Here is an 18,739-nt window from a genome sequence, read left to right as displayed (position 1 = left end):
TGTAAAGCACTTTCAGATCTACAGATGTACACACTGTGGGTGCAATTTTTAAAAGCTCCTAAGTGACTTAGGAGCCCAAGTCCCATGGAATTTCAATAATGGAGCTACGTATATTAGGTGTGACCATCCAGCTCCCAGCAAACTGACTTTCAGTGGGACTTAGAGTACATCTACACAGCAAAACCAAAAAACCCCGCAAAACCTGCTGCAGCACGTCTCAGAACCCAGGGTCAAGTGAATCAGGCTTTCAGCGCAGGACTAAAAATAGCAAGTTATGTCTACACTATTTTTAGCCTCACAACGTGAACCCCATGAGCCCCGGTCCATTGACCTGGGCTCTGAACTCACTGCTGTGGGAGGTTTTGTTTTGCTGTGCAGAAATACCCTGTGTCTCCTGAGTCATTTCAGGTGCTTTTGAAAATGTTACCCTGTATCCCTAGTATTACCACCTACCTAGATAGCACACAAGCCACTTCACATACCTGTGGGGTGGAATATCAAACATAAAAAGAGATAAAGAGATTGATAACTTACCAGTATTTTGCAAAAATTACCCATGAAGATTATTTTCCAAGAACAAAATATAAAAGCCACTCCCGTACCATCTTCAGGCTGGTATTGGTAGCCTAATTTCTATGCATTTCTTTTCTAATCACTTGCTTTGTAGTGCAGAGCTTATGAATCCAAGTTTGCCACAGAAAAGCCCGTCATTCAGCCCCTGAAAACACGGCCAGCGTCTGAGAGTTTGGCTAAGTGATTTTTTTCTGTTGTGGCAAGACTTCCTTTTATCATTCAAGCAGCGTAACGAAACCTCACAGGAAAGGGAACAGAAAACGCTTGCCCATTCAGCATAGAACACAGAGCCTGCTGCTATAAAAGTTGCATCAACATTTCTGTAATGCAGCGCGAATATCAGCGGTTTTGTAATAAGGAGAATGAAATTTTGCTCTTCTCTTGCAGCATCCGTGCATGGAACTCTAAGCACTTAAATATTCTAAGCACTTGAATACACATTTCTTATGCATGTCAGTTATAGCTTTGAGATCAGGCCCGACAGACCCATTTCAAAGGTGGGGACAAGGAGGCAGGTAACACCGATATTTTCATAAACGGCGTCTAATTTTGGGTGCCCAATTTGAGGTGCCCAGGGCCTAATTTTCAGGGGTTCCATAGCTCCAGCTGAAGTCAATAACAGCTGCAAGCAGCTAAGTAGTTCTGAAAAATCAGGTCCCAGGTGTACAAAATTGGGCACCCGAAGTTAGAGGCCACTTTAGAAAATATAGGACTTCACATGAGGAGACGGCAAGGGAGCAGGGAGTAGGACCCGATCTCCTGACCTATTTCTCTCTGCAGCTGGTTTTGCCCCTGGGGGTCAGGTTAGCAAGGTGAACTTTCAAAGGCTTCTACAGTGCAGAGGGACTGGTCCCTTGCTGACCCAGCTAGGAGCAGGCCTGGAGAAGACAGACGGTATAAAATGCATACACAGCTCTTTGTGCAATGCCAGCGATAACCCATCCCACAGCGCCATTAGTGGAATTAAAAACTGTGTCAGCATCAAGTGTAACTAGCGCTACAGAACACCTCTGTAGCACGGTTTGTTCCATGCTTCACAAACGCTGGGTCAGATCCTCAGCTGGTGTGAAGGGGAACAGCATCACTGACTTCACGGACCAGATTCTCACTAGGTATAAAATGGCATAGCTCCACTAACTTCAATGCCAGCATCTCAGCAGGTCCATCCAGGCTGTTTTTGAACGTGAGCTCTTTAAGGCCCTGATCCTGCAGAGAGCCCCCTTGAGTGGGCCCTTGTGAAGACCCGTTGAAGTCATGGGTGCAAGGGTCCACCCATATGGTTGCCCTTGCAGGATCAGGTACTAATACTGGTTTTAACACACAGACACACACATACACACACACACCCCTGCGTGCATCCACCAGTAGCCAAGAACTCTTGAACAAATGACAGTAACAAGCCAATGTGTGTGTGATGGAAAAAAAACACCAGTCCAGCACGGAAGCACATGTCAGCTTCCAGAGTAATTTAAAAAAGGAATATAAAAGTAAAACGTATGGAAAATACTTTGCATGGGCCCCTTCAGAACCTTCCCTTAAAAAGAAAAAAAAACCACATAGCATAGTTGTGATGGGGACTAAAGACTGGCTAATATTTCACTAAAGGGAAGATTCTTCCCCCATGCTATAACCTTGCATATTGCCGAATCCAAATACGTAACCCCCCAGCTGTTCAAAACTCCTTTCTTAATCAACCACCAACCTGTCCCCCTGGTGTACTGACTCCTGATTATACAAACGCCCCATGATCCAGTCACCACTGGTGTAACTCATGGGAACCAGTCCCTTCGTCTGGATTCTGACCTATACTGTTGGACACAAAAGATTCACAGTGCTGCTATCGCTTGAAATGGGACTAATTAGCCCAGAATTTTCAAAGGGCTCCGCACCCACAACTGACTCAGATTTTCCAAGGAGCTCAATGCATCAGCACCAAGTTCTTCTGAAATTCTGGTCTTCAGGGCTCACTGCTGCTCAAGTGACTGCATGCCTTGTGCGTGTGAGACCCTGGATTTTGATGCCTTCTCTGTGTCGTTTTCCAGATCTACCGCTTGAATCACATTTATTTGGTTGAGTCAGGATTTAATTCACAGTTGAGCTTGGATACAAATAAAGAGCCTTACGAAGGTGCTGGGCTATTTATTTGCCTGTTGTATAGGTCCATCAATGGCTATTAGCCAGGATGGGCAGGGAGGGTGTCCCTAGGCTCTGTTCGCCAGATGCTGGGAATGGGCGACAGGGGATGGATCACTTGATGATTCCCGGTTCTGTTCATTCCCTCTGGGGCACCTGGCATTGGCCACTGTCAGAAGACAGAATATCGGGTTAGATGGACCTTTGGTCTGACCCAATATGGCTGTTCGTATGTTCTGGGCTCCCACTGAAGTGCTCAGGAAATCAAGCCAAGAACAATTAATTGGCATTAAACATCCCAGGCACTGAGCATCACATTGGTACCTAACCCATCCATCAGCAACGATGGCCAAACAATCTGGCCACACAACTGGACTGTGCAACATGTATGCAAATTAAAAAAAAAAAAAAAACAGGCTAAATAGACTCGCTTCCCCGAACAGCTCCAGATCCTCCCGAGAATTCCCCCCTTCAGGGAATGGCCTGAATGAGCTGACGAGCTTTACACTTGGCCCTGGAAGTCAAGTGACTTGTGCCCAGTCGAAGCTAGGTAGGGGAGATGAATTGCAAGGGCCCCTGAGCTGAGGATGTCCTGTACAGAGGCAGTTAGATAAAGCTTCCCAGCTGACATCAGTAGAACAGCTGTTCTGTTCTAGAACATCAGAACATGAGAACGGCCATACTGGGTCAGACCAAAGGTCCATCAAGCCCAGTATCCTGTCCTCTGACAGTGGCCAATGGCAGGTGCCCCAAAGGGAATGAATAGACAGGTTATCATCAAGTGATCCATCCCCTGTTGCCCAATCCCAGCTTCTGGTAAACAGAGGCTAGGGACACCATCCCTGCCCATCCTGGCTAATAACCATTGATGGACCTATCCTCCATGAATCTATCTAGCTCCCTTTTGAAGCCCGTTATAGTCTTGGCCTTCACAACACCCTCTGGCAATAGCAGGCTCGCCCGGGAGTGGTGATTCTGGAGGGGACCCAGGAGCAAGAGATGTAAAGAGACGAAGGCCAAGCCCAGGCCGACTACACAGGGACTGATCTCGATTACCCTGCAGTCCCTTCCAGCCCCATGGTAAAAAGCCCTCTAGTATCAGACAACTTCTCCCTGTGTGGGTATTTATACTGCAATTCAATTCCCTCTCAATCTTCTCTTCAATATGCTAAATGGATGGAGTTCCTTAAGTCTCTCACTCTACGGACCACAAATAATTTCTGTGGCTCTTCTCTGAACCCTCTCCAGTTTTGACACTGGTTTTCAAGTGTGGCTCGCAGGAGTGGATGCAACGGTGCCAGCAGTGCCGTAGGCAGAGGAAATAGCAGCTCCCTGGCCCTGCTCGATATTCCCGCATTTCTACATCCAGACGTTAGCCCTCTTCACTACAGCATCCAACTCGGAGCTCCTGTTCAGTTGGTTCTGGATTAAAAAGACCTCAGCCGAGTGAGTGGCACAGGAGAATAACAGAAAGCCAGTGCAACCTCTAGAGCGTGGGCATTAGAGGCTCTCTGACAAAAGGGGGCAAGACACACTCTGCACTAGCTTAAATCCCACAGAGCCGTTGCAGGTGAGAGCTCAGAGAGGCACACACCCCGGGGTGAAGTCTGCACTGAAAACACACGCGGGCACTAGTCTAGCCGAACGTAGATGGGAAAGATTTATCTGGCTGCCTGGAGCTCTAGGAGCATTCGGGGACCCCAAAGCACCCCCCCGTTTGTGAGCTTTCTTGGCAAAGGATGGGAAGAGGTACTGAGCAAGGAAAGGCACCAGCCCCGCTGTACCCTTTCCTGCAGGGCTACAGGAATTCAAGATGTCCTATTATCACCTCCCCCAGCTGGGGGAACAATCTGCTTTGTCCTTGAGCCCATGCCACTGGTCTGCTTCTCCTCATGGTCACGCTGGTGTAAATCAGGAACAACTCAATCAACAGAGTTACACTGCCGCAAGGAGAATCCAGCCCCATGACTGTGGATGCAGCGTGCGTGGTTAGGGATGCATTCCATGCATGGGCCCACTAGATGGCGCAGCTTAGATGCCAATGAAAGAATGGCAGGATAAAGCCTTACGCCAACAGCAGAGCTCTGGGAGCATTTTAATCATTCAAATTAAGGGACCAATTCACTCTCTGGTGTAAATCTACTGACCTCAATGGAGTTGCCCCAGGGCTGAATTTGGGCTTGGTCCTGGTATTTAGTCCTAATGCTCTTTAATTGGAATCCTTCTGCTAACGTCGGGATTGTCTCTCTAACATTGGCAAAGGGTCCCGATGAGGAACGTGCTGTACAAGTGCTAAGTCTAACTGTGGAGAACAAGCCACGAGGACGGGTCTAATGCAGAGAGGGCTCCCGAGCAGCTGTGATCAGTCCATGGACCATGATTAGTCAGGGACCAGGGAACAAGCCCTGCCCCCAGGGAGCTCACAAATTAGGATTTAACCCCTCGGGGCTACTGTAATACAGATAAGAGGAGATAATAGCAGCGACAGGGGTGCGTGCATAAGTCAGTCACAACAGTGGTCTGGGTAGCCACCAGCCTAATCAACGCCAATTTCTAATCGCGTAACCTCAGCCCACTTCCAAAGCTACCACTGAAGCCGAACCATTCCCTGGGGAATAAAAGCCACATCAGGAAGAGAAAGAGAACTGATCAGCCAGCGAAGATTTGAAATGTGTGTGTGTGTGTGTGTCTCACACACACACACACACACACACACACACACACTTTAACAAACAGTGGCAGTAAAAAGCATCAGATGCTAGGGGTTCAACTGCTGAAAGCAAGGGAAAGATTCCCACTGATTTCAGTTAGAATTGGATTGAGCCCTAAATGATCAAAATTAAACTAGGCAAAGTTAGGGCTAGTTTGTTTCCCTGCCCCGCTGAGGCTTATAAAGCGCTCACACCGGAACAAGGTGCATCGGCCTGCTCCCAGACAGAGCTAACAGTACCAATGCCCGCAGGCCAAAGTGCAAGGCCTTCAGATTTTACGTAGTGCAGGGGTCGGCAACCTTTCAGAAGTGGTGTGCTGAGTCTTCATTTAGTCACTCTAATTTAAGGTTTCGCGTGCCAGTAATACATGTTAACATTTTTAGAAGGTCTCTTTCTATAAGTCTATAATATATAACTAAACTATTGTTGTATGTAAAGTAAATAAGGTTTTTAAAATGTTTAAGAAACTTCATTTAAAATTAAATTAAAATGCAGAGCCCCCCGGGCGGGTGGCCAGGACCCGGGCAGTGGGAGTGCCACTGAAAATCAGCTCGTGTGCCGCCTTGGCACGCGTGCCATAGGTTGCTTACCCCTGACCTAGTGCATACTTTGTATCAAGAGCGTTTAAATGCTTCTATTCCATACAAGTCGCTAGAGATGATTAAGTGTTGAAAATACGGTGATCCAGGCAGCCAGGAATAGAAGACACCAGCGTTAGTATGATGCTTTTTGTCTTTTATGCACTTTACAAGCAGTAGCGAATTCATCTCCTGCCGCACCTAGATACGAAACTTACATGGCTCCTATTGCCAACTACCCACGCACCTCACATTCTTTCAATGATTTATCTCCACAAGACCCCTGTGAGGTATAGGAGCATGAGCCTTATTTTATACTAGGAGAAACTGAGGCACAAAGAGACACTTCCCCGTGGTCTCACAGGGAGGCTGTGGCAGTCGTGGGAATTGAAACCAACTTTCCTGAATTGCAGAATAAACACCCTCACCCCTGGACCATCTGCTTAGACAATTATCTACTTAGATTAGACACTTTTATGCCAACTCCCCCGCATCACCCTATTACCTAAGTAGGAGAGGAAGGTGCTGCAGGCCAGCTGCCAGGAGCCCAGGGGACCCTCAGGCCATGGCTGGAGAGGGAGAAGTAGAGCTGAGAAACCTACAGAGTCTGGTTCGTGATGGGGAGTCACAAGCTGAACCCAGAGTTCCGTTCATGAAGCAAAGAGGCTCCTGCAGGTTCAAGTTTGTGAACACACCTCCAAGGTGATCCTCCCACCCCCTGCCTGGCTCCCAGCCTACAGGGAGGTTCCTTTCCATCTCCATGAGGTCACCCAGAGCCCTCCCTCCCAGGGCAGCGATCTTTGTTCAAGCCGATTGCAAAAGTGTCGAGCAATGGGGCTTCGGCTGCTGCCACAGCCTCATGCCTCTAACACGCAGTCCATCACTTACCTCTGCTGTTCTCAGGGAGGCAGATGGGACAGTGTGCTCGGCTGGCGGGGCAGAGGGGGTTTACCCAAAGAGTGAACATCTTGCCCCCATGCTGGCATAACACGGCATCCCTGCAGCTCAGCTCAAGGGGGCCGGTCTGAATATTGTACCTGCTCTGGTTGAGTGCTGGGATGGCGGGGGAACAGCGGTAGGAGCTCAGCTCGGGGAGATGGTTATATAGGCTGCGAAGGGCTGGAAATAAAAGAAGCAGAACCAGAAAGTCAACTGATTGATGTCTCGGGTGCCAGAGTGAGGAACGAAACACAAGAGTGATAGGATCAGCAAATCTGGCCTGTCAGGGGAATCCAGCAACCACATCCTGGGGCCAGAGAAGAGGATCTAGGAGAGCAGAGAAAGACTGGAGTGAAGAGCTTTGCAACAATCAGATGTACCAGTGATAAGAATCGCTATGTAATCCTGGCGGCACTGTTGGAAATCGGAGCTAGAGGGGCAAGCGACATGTGTGTGTCTGTGTGTGTGAAGACTGGGGTTGCCCATGGCATTTGTTTGTTTACAATTAAAATTGGATCCACCCCTGAAGTGAACAGAGAACAGTGATGAGAGGTTAATGAGGCCAGACTCATCTATTAGGGCAGGTCTTCACTACAGGGGGAGGTCGATTTAAGATACGCAAATTCAGCTAAGCGAATAGCGTAGCTGAATTCAACGTATCACAGCCGACTTACCCCACTGTAGGGACGGCGGCAAAATCGACCTCTGCGGCTTCCCGTCGACGGCGCTTACTCCCACCTCCGCTGGTGGAGTAAGAGCGTTGATTCGGGGATCGATTGTCGCCGATCCCCGAGAGGTCGATTTCTACCTGCCAATTCAGGCGGGTAGTGTAGACCTAGCCTGAGTCTCAATGACACACCTGCCTTTGGAAGGGACCTGGCTCCAGCAGAGGAGGATAGTTACTGTAGTCAAATGGACTAGGCTATACAAGTCACCTTATAGAGGATAAGAGCAATGGTTCCTGCCCTGCGGCCTGTCCATGGACACTTGCTCTCCTGGTAGCCCACGGACTGGCTGATGGCTTGTGTAGAGCTGGCAGATGCTGTGGTTCAATGGTATAATCTATTTAGGAAGGCTCAAGTGGGCAAAGGGGAGGGGGAGTGGCACTCTATGTCAAACAGGCAATACCTGTTTCCGAGTCACAGATAACTCAGAAGAAAATGATCTTGAATGCTTACGGATCAACATCCTAACAGAGAAAGCACAAAATGGGGTCTTAATTGTATCTGCTGGAGACTTTCAAATCACACTAGGGAACAGCACGACCGCTGCCTGACACATCTACCTATAATACGTAGGGGAAAAAACCTGTGTGATCATGGGGGCTTCAGTGTGAATGACCTATGCTGGGGAGTCTCAGGCTGCCAGTACTAAAACAGCCTTGGAATTTCTAAACATTGTAGATGACAATTTCCTAACTCAAAAAGCGTTGCAATCAACAAGGGGGAATTCTATACTATACCTTGTCCTAACAGATACAAAGGAGCTGATCACCAAACTAAAAGTAAATGGTAGCTTAGGTACAACTGATCATGACTTGATCAGATTTCTAATGTGCAAGCAGAATAAAGCCCAGACCAGTAATATACGTACTTGGTACTTTAACAGGGCCAATTTCACAAAGATGAAAGCAATTCATAGAATCACAGAATCAAAGACTATCAGGGTTATGAGCCAAATCAGCTGGGAGGAAGAATTTAATCAGAAAAATCTGAGTGATATTTGGCAATCATTTAAGAACACCTTATCGATAGCCAAAAAGCTACAACCCCACAAGTGAGGAAGAAGGCTGGTTTAAAAAAAACCCCAACCAACCTGGTTTAGAGGGGAAGTGAAAGCAGTTGTAAAAAATAATAAAATAATAATATATAACAAGTCATATATTTAGACTTCTGTTGTAAGGCATTTGACTTGGTGCTGCCTGACATTTTGATTGAAAGATGAGAACTATATCAAATTAACCTGGCACACATTAAGTGGATTAAAAACTGGCTAACTGATAGGTCTCCGAATGTAACTGTAAATGGGGAATAGTCATCAAGCGGGTGTGTTTCCCGTGGGGTCCTGCTGGGATCTGTTCTTGGCCCTCTAGTATTGAACATCTTTATCAATGACCAGGAAGAAACCATAAAATCATCATTGATAAAGTTTGCAAACGACGCAAAAGTGAGTGTGGAGCCAGTGCTAGGGACGGGGGCAGCGCGTGGAGCCCCGTGGCTGCCCCGCCTAGGAGCCAGACCTGCTGCTGGACGCTTCCGGGATGCAGCGTCTTGTGAGAACAGGTAGGGACTAGCTTGCCCTAGCCAGGCAGCACCGCCGATGGGACTTTTAATGTCCTGGTTGGTGGTGCTGACCAGAACCGCCGCGACCCAGTGCCTTCCATTCCGTGACCCAGTACTGGGTCGCGACCCGCAGTGTGAAAACCACTGGTCTAGGCATTATTTTGGGGGAAGTTCTATGGCCCGTTACACAGGAGATCACTAGGTGATCACAATGGTTCCTTCTGGCCTTGGGATCCATGAATCTTCCTCGTTTTTGGCTGCTTCTGCACGTCCTCACTCTTTTCATGGCAGAGAGCAAGGAGGCTTGTAGAAGCCAGTGGGAATGAGGAGAAGCCGAGCTAGCTGCCTCAGCTGGTGGGGTACAGCTACATAAGGCGGAGAAGCAACAGGAGCTCAACACATGACCAAAGCAGAGACCTCTTATCTCTCCAACTCTCTCCTCTTCCCTGTTCTCCTTCTCCCTTGACCCCCACCTCAACTTGTGGGGTCAGCTTTGAGCCCTCCCGCTCCCCATACATCCAGGCCATGTCCAATCCTGATGCTTCTTCTTCCAAGAGCCGATCCTTCCTCTGTCCAGGTGGAAATGCTTGTCCAGGCCATCACTGCTTTTCCTCTCCTGTCTGGCTTCCCTAGAGACCCGCATCACCCCCCCTTCGGTCTATTGACGGCTGCCACAATGTTCTTCCCGACCCGTGGGTCTGACCATGTGAAATCCCCCTGCCCCCCTCGCATTCCTCTGCTTGCCCCATACAATCAATTTAAAGGCCTTCAAGGCTCTGTTTCAGGACCTCAGCTTCCGTCTCACCCAATCTACCCCTCTACTACATCCCTGATGCCAATGTCAATGCTCCATTTATCTTCTTCTCTGGTACCCATCTCTGTGTGTTTTCCCCACACTGCCCCCTATCTGTGGGATGACTCCCCCAATCCCAGTTCAACAAAGCACCACAACCTTCTTTACATGCAGTGTCTCCACAAAACCTACGTCTTCCCTGCTGTCGAGAAGAAGCAAGCTAATAAACAATGCAGCCAACCAGCTTCTGCCATTGGTGTCCATCACCACAGAATGGGCTGGGAGAGTAAACCCCACCTAAATGATCTCCAGACTCTGGGTATCCCATGCATCCCATCTGCCTTTCAGGCTGTAAGCTCTTTGTGGCAGGGACAGTCGTTATTTGTGTGTATTGTATAGCACCGAGCACACTGTTGGCATTAAACATGAGAACAGAAGTTCCACCTGTATGAAGGACTGTAAGGCTGAAGCTCTTCCTTTGTTCCCAGAGCACAGACGCCGGCATTGCTACAGACCTCTCTATCTAGATCAGTGGTACCCAAACTTTTCCTCTCGCGCCCCACTTCCCCCAGTAACGGAATGTGTCTGGGGCCCCCCCCCGGGCTGGGAGTGGAGCTGCAGCCAGAGCTGTGGCTGGAGCAGAGCTGTGGGCAGAGCAGGGCTGGGTGGCACACCCCCCCCGCAGACATTTCTCCATGTCCCTCTAGGGGGGCGCACACCACAGCTTGGGGACCACAGATCTAGATCCTAGCTTTTCTAGTATCTGAGCATCTTATAGTCATCACTGAATGTGTCAGTGCAACATCCCTGCGAGGCGGGGAAGGTGTAACCTCCCCATGTTACACTTGGGGAACCGAGACACAAGGAGCCTGATTTTCTGTTGCCCTGCCTTGCGGGCCTGAACAGTGTGGGTGTGAAGTGCTACCAGATCAGAACAGGTTCATTTCACACTCACTTTGCAGAATATACATATAAATATACATATACTTTGTGTATATGGCTCTATGAGGACAATAGAGATGAACAAGGACAAGCCCGAGGCCAACAGAGAAAGAGCTGGGAACTGTGGTCAGATCTCCCTGCTGCATCCCAGCACAGAGCCTCTTCTCCACTGCCTGTGAGCTGCAGACCGTTTCTGAGTCGCAAGCATGGAAATTTTCCCCACTGAAATGAAGCAACCGCAGTAGCACAAACACAGAGATATGGCAAAGACAATGCCAACACATGACTGATTGCAACCTGTGTTGAAAGAGTCCAGGTCCCACATCCCTTTACAGAGAGGATATTATTCATGCTCCTGGAAAACCCAGCGCCGAATAGATCAATAATTGCTTAATAGCAACGCAGCAGCCAAGTGCCAGGAAGGAGCAGTGACACTTTCCTTAACAGAGACTCTGGAGGCACGGGGCAATGTCCAGCCTTTTTTGTGTATTGATATTTCACTGAACAAATAAACCTCGCTAGTGATTCAGCACTTTGGGAATGGGACTCCAGTTTGGACAGCAAATCACAGGAGCTGACGCCCGGCCAAGGAGTTCGAGGAGAGTTTAAACAGACAACGGCTGTATGGCCAAGCCCACAGATATTTGCCAAAGCCAAAAAACATCCAACATCCCCCTTTCCCTTTCAGAGCAGCAAAAGGAAAAAAGCCGGGGTTTTGAAAGGCCGGTATTCACCGTGGCAGGACAAGAGCGAGCCGGGCTCTTTGTCGCCTCGACAACCCCAAAGTTTCAATAAGTCACATGGGGCAGTTGAACTTTTCATCCCCCCCAGCAGTGTCAGTACACAAGGGGTCAGGGAAACGAGGAGGAGGTGCATTACGTTACACTTGCAAACGGGGCTAGCGTGGGAAGAATATTTGGAGATTCTTGGAAGGAAGGAGCTAGCGATGGAACTTGGCAAGAGTGGCTATGACTCGCGTTACCGCACTTCTGGCCCTAGGTAACGCTGTTGCTTCCAGTAGAGTTACGCCAGCCTCAGACTGGAGTAACGCCGGAGAGCGCAGCAAGAGGGAAGAGGGTCCAGTGGTTAAGGAACTTACCAGGAACTCAGGAGAGTCGGGTTCAAGTTCCAGCTCCGATACAGACTTTCTGTGTGACCTTGGGCAAATTACTTAGTCTCTCTGGGCCTCAGGTGCCCATCCATGCAATGGGGATAACAGCCTGGCCCTGCTTCCCAGGGGAGGGGTGAGGATAAATATGTTAAAAGAGCGTGAGGTGCTCAGACACTAGGGGAGTGAGGGCCAGATAAGTGCCTAATCTAGACAGTCACATCCAAAACATCAGGTGGGCCAGTGACTACTCGCCCTCCGGGGGCAGCCTGTGGGGGTGGCTCTTGACACTCCCCCGGCCTCGGCACTTAGCAGGCCTCATGAGGGAGCCCTGGGTGAGTCAGTATGGCAGGACCAGGCTCAGACACGAGACAGGAAAGAGATCGCTTCACTCGCCAGCAAACTGCAGCAGTCGCAACGGGCAGAGAGAGGCCTCAAGAAAAAAGCCTGTTGGTGGTATTTGCATTCTAGTGGGATCATACACTGTCCGGTCCACGTCCCTCTCCTTTGAGTACCCTGCCCCATTTCTGCACTCAAGGATCGGATTGTCCTGTTATGCCCACGGACGTCCGGCGAGCTAGTGACTCTGAATGTACAGCTGGGTAACTGAGCACAGACGCGTTTACTCTCAGGAAAGTGCCTCCTTTCAGTTCAACAAATAAACTGTAAACAAGCCAGGGTGTTAGTTTCTCATATTATGGCTCACACGTGGTACAGCTGGGATCTGCAAAAAGCTGCTCTCCTACAGCCGGCACTGCACTGTCCCTCTGCCGTGGGAGGAGCTGCTCCCCTCTTCCTATGGATATGGGGGCATTTCTGATGGGGGGGGGGAATACAATGGGTCTCCTCTCCATAGGCCTGATCCCATCCGTGGGAGCCTTTCCATTGACTTCACGGCTCAAGCCCCATGTGATTGATCTTCACTAAGTGGGAAAGGCCCGAGACAGAGTGGTCCAGGGTTCAGCTCTCTGGTACCCTTGCATAAGCCAGGTCACTGCCCTTGGGCAATGCAGTAACATCCCCCTGGCCCTCAGCGTCAGAAGGGCCTGGCTGGCCTGGGTGTCATTCCCCTTAGCCGGGTTTGATCGTTTCTCCAGCCTGCCCCCTGCCCGCTTGCTTTCCTGTCCCCAGTGCCCCGAGGGAGGGACTGCACCACGAGCATGTTGGGGGGCAGTGCCCACTGGAGAGATTTCCATGGTGCTGCTGGGGGTTCATTCCCATCACCCTGCCGAACTCACCCGCTTGTCCGAGTAGCCTGGAAGAAACATTTCAACCCAGCTGCCCACACTTAGGCACTGGTACCAACAGCTCGGTGTCTAAACAAGGGCAAGCTGCTCTTCGGAGCTGCCGCTGAAATCAACACGGGGGCTCAGCCCCTGCAGGAAAAAGCGTCAGTCCTTTTGGACCTGATTCTGTGAGGGGCCGAGCCCCCTCCTCTGGACGTGAGCTGGAATGGCAGGTGCTCAGCACTTCACAGGATCAGGCCTTTCCTGGTTTGCTTCCCCTGGGCTTCACCCTTGGATGGTGTAGCGGGGTGCTCACCCGCTCCTGCCTTAAAAGGCTTAAAACAGGCCGGGGAGAGGGCTGTGGCAGAGAAGGAAAAGCAGGGCTGATTGGGGAAAGCAGCCTCAGATGGGGGGGACCATGCCCCAATCAGGCCAAGGCTGGCTTAATCGGGGCCCAGCTGGCCCTTATAAGAGGGCAGTGGGCCAGAAGCAAAGACACTCTCTCGCTAGTCTTTGAGAGAGAAGGACCTGGCTGCCTGGGGAGCTGAGAAGGGTACCTGAGTTGGAGCAGTGCTGGGGAAGGGCAGAGGGAGCTGGGGAGCTCCAGCCTAGAAAACCCCCAGGCTGCAGGCCTTGAACAGGGCCTATAAAAAGGTCCTGGGGCTGCAGAGAGCCAGCCCAGAGATAGGCAAAGGCAGCAGGTCCTAAACCCCCCTTGCCGGTGGTGAGTGGCATGTACACCGCAGTCTGCCCCAGTGAACGGGGGCTAGATCGAGACTGGCAGTAGCCATAGTGGGGATAGAGGGTGGGGGAGACCCAGAGTCGTGGGGGTACTGCTAAGGGGCAGCACCCTGGCCTGAAAGGGGCACGGGGGTCCAGGAGGGATGCAGGCCCAGCAGCAAGCGGGACACTGGCCTGCAGAGGGCGCTCCGGAGCTGGAAACAGAGCTAATTCCTACGAACCAGCAGGAGGCGCCGCAGGGGTGAGTCCCGCCCCGTGACAGATGGCTACACACTCTCTCAAGCGGAGTTCTGGGCAGCTAGTGACTCCAGGAGATGGGGTTTAGCTGAATATACAGCACAAAGGTCTTTGGGAATTCATATGGCCGGGAAGTCAGCCAGCCTTGGGTCAGCACACGTGCGAGCTCGGACATGTGCTCTCCATCATCACCTTCCAAGCCTGGAAAGCTTTGCCTGGCTTGGGCTGACGGGAAGCCATTCATTCCTGCCTTTCTTCAGGGGCATCTAGGGTTCGGTCACTGTGCCGGGTTTGGCAGGGTGCCTCCAAATCATGCTTTCTAGAGGCTGCAACTGCTTGAGTGTCTCCAGGTTAACCTGCTTCTCCTTCTCCTCTTTCACAGTAAAGGATTTCTGCCCCGTCACTAAAAGCAAAGAGAAGAAGAGATTGGTGGAGCTTGAAAGAACAAGGCTAGTGTTGTTCAGACTGCCTGCCACCCTCACCCCAATGCTCTTCCCCCTTTGCCACACGATACTGGTTTCTGTTCACAGCTGTGCCACTGACCTCATTTCCTCCCTCTGTGCCTCAGTTTCCCCACCCACCCTTTGTCTATTTGGCTGATAATCTCCTTCATTCAAGGACTGTCTCTTCCCCATGTGTTTGTACAGCGCCTAGCACAAAGGGGCCCTGAGCTCAGTTGGAGCTTCTATGTGCTACCATAATGCAAATCATTTTCTTTTTAATTGGCTCTTGTATCAGCATCAGCACTAAATCCAGATCTGCCTAATCTGACCTAGGCGTGCAAGTAAAGTATCACTTGTGTTAGGAGGGAAGGAATTCTGCTAGGCACATTTTCACTGCCTTCGGTGGTCACTCCCAGAAGCTGCAACACGCCTAACCTGGGGCCCTGTGGCTCTCAAAAAGGGGCAAAATGTTTTTCTGCCCCAGAAAGAAAGCACGGACTGTCAAGCCGATCGTTAGAGTCAAGTATCCTACTGCTCAGCGACGGCAGAGACACGTCCGCACCGACCCAGAGTAGCTTTTGGAAAGGGGCTGTCGACCTGTAGTGATCACTGCAGGTGAGAGTCACCCCTGCGCAGATGCCCTGGGGAAGGAGTAGGCACCACTCAAATTCACCCGTGTGCAGAGGGCCCAGCATAAGGCTTGTGGGCATGCACAGGCCTAGTGTTGGGTCCCTCCTCTGCATATTTCACCCTATAAGCAGGGGCAACTAAAACCAAATCCCACTGTATTGCCCCTAGCTTTTTAGATACGTATATAGCCCCCATGACTGTAGTATCTGAACACCTCACAATCTCTAATGTTTTTACCCTCATAACATCCCTGTGAGGCAGGGCAGGGCTATTAACCCTATTGCACAGAGGGGGAACTGAGGCCCAGAGAAGCTAAGTGACTTGCCCAATGTCACACAGGAGGTCTGTGGCAGAGCAGGGATTTGAACCCAAGTCCTCAACTAGTGCCCTAAGCCCCGGACCAGCCTTCCTCACCAAGCAACACAGCAAGAGCAGGGGCCAGCATGGGTCTTCAGCTCCCTGCTTGCACATGTCAGGTCCTGGAGAGAGAAGCCGTTCTGTGGGCCTGTAGCCTTGTCAGACTGGTTCCGAGGGGAAATGCGGCCAGGACAGACGTTTTCAAGGAACCAGAGCAATTGAGTTTCACGCTTTGGAAGCGTTTCTGTCGCAAGCAATTTTCCCTTTGGAGGGGAACATGCCAAACAAATCAAGCAGCAAAAAAAAAGAGAACGAATTCTCCACGGCAAACACACATTATGCAAAAAGACCATAACAGTAGAGATGGCCCGGGCACGTAAAATTCAGATCTGAACCAAATATACCCAAAGTGAGGAGGGGGTTTGGCTGTGGGGTGGAATGGATCAAGAACATCCCTGATAGAAAGCAAAGCGATTTTTCAGAGGCAGCTGCCCAGAGCACCCCATTTCATCAGGCACCCTAAGTTGGGGTGTGTGTCAGGTACTTGACTGTGGCAAGAAAAAAACAACCAGAAACCAGATCATGCTCTTGAGTCCCTCCCCCCCGCCCAAAGTATAGACAGCAGCACGCAGCCAGCTGGCTAGAAAAGTCCTTGAGTAGCTGGCTAGAAGACAAGATCCTCACCTGAACTGGGAGGGAGGGACCAGAAAGATAGGAATGAAAGAAATTAACAGCATTCTGGGAAACAGGGCTGGAGGCCCCAGGAAAGGCTCTTCTCCAATGCACCTAAAATCAGACTTGCCTCACTTGGTATTTCCAGACCTGCTGGGTTTTTAACTCCACGATGTTTCATGGTGGGATCTGGCCAACATTTCCTGAGGTTCTCACCCGGGGACATTGGGATTTTTGAGGTACAAGGTTTTTGCCTGGGTAGCACTTAGAAGACATGTCGCTCACCCAGCTCTACCAAAGAGCTAAAATGGAGGCTGCTTTCGCTGCTGAAAACTGCCTCTTGCAGGGCGTGTGCTGTAGCTTTGTTGGTCCCAGGATACTGGAGAGACAAGGTGGACCAGCTTCGGTCGGCGAAAGAGACAAGCTTTGCATAAGCTCAACAGCTTGTCGCTTTCACCGACAGAAGTCGGTCCAATAAAAGATATTACCTTGTCCTCATCCACCTTGTCTCTCTTACAGAGCAAAACAGACAAGCCCCAGTTGGCTTCTTCTGCTCCATTGCTTTCAGAGAGGAGTCACTCAGCAGAGAAGCAGAAGGCGCAGGGTCAAATATTGCCCTCTGTGAAGTGCACGCAACTGCACCGATTTCCTTGGTGGTGTTCGATGTGATTGAAGGCAGGATTTGGCCAACACAGTTTTCCCCTTTCTAGCTGGACGCGCTCCATGCTGAAGTCAGCAGAGCAGCTGCTTGCATTGCTTCTGTCCAAGGCTGGCCCGGGGAGGGGAAGATGGGTTTGTACTGGGAGGGGGAGAAAATGGTTGCGGAAGATGAAGGGGTGGGCAAAGGTTGGATTACCAAATATCACCTTGGGAAAAAGCAAGGACCCGGTTAGCCCCCATCTTAGCCAGGATGCAGGTTTGGAGAGGGAGAGCCTGGACTCGGACACTGGGGAACCACTACATAAAATGCGACAGTGCCGTACTGGCTAATAATTAAAACCTGCCATATCAATACATGCAAGTGCCGTGCCCGAGTTTGGAGAGGAGAGCGCAGCAAACGAGCAGTCTGATAACACACCAGATGGGCCCTGGAACCAGAGAGCAAATCCAGCTCCTACCCGAAACATCTGGGGATTCATGTGATGCACGTGCCAAGGGTAGAATCTACTGCATCTCGTTTCCTGCTCATCAGCAGAGGAATACAAGGCTCGTTAATTCCACCGTGTTCGATTACTGCGCGAGTGAGGCTGAGCAGAACAATGAAAGGTTTTGACTCAAATCCCAAATAACAACAACCTTGTCCTAGAGTTCCCCTCAAAGCACTTACAGCTGCTCTACAAATTATACGCAGGGATCACCCTAGACACCAGTGAAATGCAGCAGCTGTTTGACAGCAGCACTACACAACAGCTTAGGGCCGGAAGCGAAGACCACCCTATCCAAGGAACACGGCAGGGGATGGATTTAAATAGGCAGAACGCCATTGCCTTAGCTTGGATTTGACCCGGGATACCCTTTGACAAGGAGGGCCCTGGGATCCTTACGGACTGCAGCTAGTCAGGAGACCCCTGTCATTTCTGCTCATCCACAAGACGGTGTCTCCAGCAAGACAGTTGTCCCTTGCACCATGCTGGGATTCTGATATGACAGTGCACCACCTCCTCTAGCACCTTGAGCCTTCCGTCGTCCCCCATTTAAGAACGGATCTGCCCCTCGCCTGCTTAGCTTGTAGGGATCTCAAGTCGTGCTGGTCAGGAATTTTTGGACATAAGGGTTTTTCATAGGAAAAGGCCATTCGTCATACTGTGGAAAGCTATTGGGCTTGACACAACACTCACTGGGAAGTTTTATCATAGCGAGAATGGAATTTCTGATCCAAATGAGAGAGAGAGAGAGAGAGAGACACACACACACACCACTCTTCCCCCCCAGAATAGCCATCAATCCATGGTCAGGGCACTCCCTCTGAATCAGGCAGAGCAGGGACTTGAATCTAGGCCTCCCACCTCCCAGCTGAGTGTCTTGACTACTGGGCTATTAGTTATTCTGGGGTTTCTCTCTCTGGGTTTTGGTTTTGTCCTCACCTGGAACACTAAAAAATTTTGGAATCTTGAAAATTTTCCTGGGACAGGAAAACCGCTTCCCTCCCAGCTCTGATCACAATCCAAGACAGAACAATAAGACTGACCCCGCTTCCATTTAGGTCTCAAGACAACCTTGGTTTGTAAAGGAGATTAAATGACCTCTTGCCTTGTTGTGTATTTAATCCCCAAGTGGCATCAAGTGCATCACAGAACATGTCATCTTATTGCCTTGTGATCAATTGTTCCATCTCCTTTCATACACCCCATTGGGATCTAGACCAGGGGCGGGC

At 50.3% G+C, this 18,739-nt stretch overlaps 1 protein-coding gene across 4 annotated transcripts in view; it reads right to left on the bottom strand.

Moving 5' to 3' along the window:
• Positions 1-18,739, bottom strand: part of P2RY6 (pyrimidinergic receptor P2Y6) — an 84,393-nt gene that overhangs the window by 17,069 nt on the left and 48,585 nt on the right. The window contains exon 1 of one of the 4 annotated variants that reach the window (XM_054015864.1): positions 7,033-7,115. The exons of 1 other annotated variant lie outside the window; for it this stretch is intronic. The gene's annotated coding sequence lies outside the window, so the exon portion shown is untranslated. Of the gene's footprint in view, positions 1-534; positions 662-6,883; positions 6,940-7,032; positions 7,116-18,739 lie in introns of those variants that run through there. 2 more of the 4 variants (XM_054015865.1, XM_054015862.1) reach the window with 2 other exon arrangements.

This window comes from Malaclemys terrapin, chromosome 1, assembly GCF_027887155.1.
Source record: "Malaclemys terrapin pileata isolate rMalTer1 chromosome 1, rMalTer1.hap1, whole genome shotgun sequence".
Taxonomy (NCBI): Eukaryota; Metazoa; Chordata; order Testudines; family Emydidae; genus Malaclemys; species Malaclemys terrapin.
The sequence above is the reverse complement of the archived record's forward strand: the minus strand, read 5'-3'. Positions and strand labels throughout refer to the sequence as shown.